The sequence below is a fragment of the Macrotis lagotis genome, chromosome X (assembly GCF_037893015.1).
Source record: "Macrotis lagotis isolate mMagLag1 chromosome X, bilby.v1.9.chrom.fasta, whole genome shotgun sequence".
NCBI classification, from domain to species: domain Eukaryota; kingdom Metazoa; phylum Chordata; class Mammalia; order Peramelemorphia; family Peramelidae; genus Macrotis; species Macrotis lagotis.
Window position 1 is genome coordinate 619,326,352 of NC_133666.1, and position 2,060 is coordinate 619,328,411.

Genomic DNA, 2,060 nt, shown 5'->3' on the forward strand with positions numbered 1-2,060 from the left:
TGTGTGGAGGACAGTGGACCCACACCCTCAACTAATCACTGTGCTCAAAGATCCCAAAGTGTACATCCTGGAGCAGAAAGGATTGTCTCCACACCCATTATAGCCCTAGAACCCTGGGGAACCAGGGAAATTGGTGTAACATGAACACACATCAGAGATGTTCTGAGATGTCAAGTACTCCATGACCCTATAACTCGTGTGAAATTCAACCTAAAGACTTGAGGTGAGACAGTTTCTTGGCCCTGTGGGGCTTCAACTGGCTGTAAAAGAAATAACTTTCAATAGACCTCACTGGAACATATGTTTATGCATAGGATTTCTATTTCTTTGGTGATGTTGGTTTACCACAAATCTAATCCTTTGAAGAATATTTGATGCTAAATGATGGGTAAAGTAAAAGTGAACAAGAGGTCTCCCACACATCCAAAATTAATTTAAGTCAAAGTCCCTCATATACTCAAAGAGGAAATCAAGGCCTACAATGGGAAGGGATCAATTACAGAGTTAGGAATTGGATCAAGGTATTTTGATTTCTGACCTAGGACTTTTTTTTTTTTTTTTTTTAGTTTTTGCTAGGCAATGGGGTTAAGTGGTTTGCCCAAGGCCACACAGCTAGGTAATTAGTAAGTGTCTGAGGCCGGATTTGAACTCAGGTACTCCTGACTCCAAGGCTGTTGCTCTATCCACTGCACCACCTAGCTGCCCCTCCTAGGACACTTCTATTACTCTCTCAGACACATCTATCTTGATCACCAGACTGAAGAGATACCTCACAAGGATATGAAAGGCACCTCTTGGTATATTGGGGTGCTTTCCTCCCTGGCCTTACTAGATGAAATTTTCTTGGCTTCTCACTGCCCTGGAAGTGATTCCCAAGTCCTATCATTAAAATTACTAATTGTACCATTTAAGTATGATTCCTCAGGGTTCTCTATTCAAATCATGATGACCATGGGAGAGGCCTACCTTGTAGTTTTGCTATAATGCTTTAAGGAGGTAGTCTGAGGTAAATATGAGGGGAACTTATACACTGCTGAGCCAAAGATATAGTTAGAGGGCATTGTCAGCAGAGCCCTGTCATATCCCCAGGACTATACCTATGGTGGATAAAGCCCATGCTAGATAAGAAACTGGAGAGTTCTTGCCTTCAGGAGAGCTCCTTTATATATGTGTTGAGATAGCCCAAACTCAAATGGAAATGTCCTTCACAATGTTCTTTCCCTTGTTGTCCTCTGTAAGGCTTCTTCCAGTCCTGTTCATCTTTAGGGGGGTCCAATTCAAGTTAGATCCTGTTGAAAACCTTCCCTAGACTATTCTGGCCCAAGCTGAATTGATGCATATTCCTCAATATAAATTTTTTAAAAATTTATTTTAGTCAATGTTGTGACTTGCTCAAGGTCACACCTCTAGGCAATTAAATGTCTGAATTCAACTCAGGTCTTCCTGACTCCAGGGCCTGTGCTCTATCTACTGCACTACCTAGCTGCCCCACCTCAAGGTAAATCTAACCACAATTAGGATTGAGGTCTCAGGCCACCTTTTTTCCTTTATCTTCCCCTCTACTCATCATCTCTTCTCACACATTCCCATCTTCTCTTCTCTTCCTTCCTGCCCCAAGGTGAGTTCCATTCCCATTGCTGTTATATCATCCCAACTGTCACATCCTTTCTGCCTCCAATAAGATTCTCCCCTTGTTGGCCACAGGGTTTAAAGTCCATGCTATGGGTCTGGCTTATCTATATTCTGCTAGGAGGAATAGCGGAAGAATGCAAGGTAAGAGTCACAGTCAAGGGGCAGAGTGACACTTTGGCATGTAGTGGAAACTAGAGGGGATGGACACTTTCTCCACTAGCGTATCTCTGATTCTTCATCCCATCTTGCAGTCCTCCCTAAATTTTAAGAGATGAGGTATCACCCCTAATGGTTTCACAATCCCTATACCACCTTCTTCCTCTGCCACGGGAAAAGGTAGATCTGGAGAAAATGTTTTCCCAGGGTTGGAAGTCATCAGCACCAGTCCCCACCCACCCACCCAATACCTCTGGGTGATGGCTTACCCA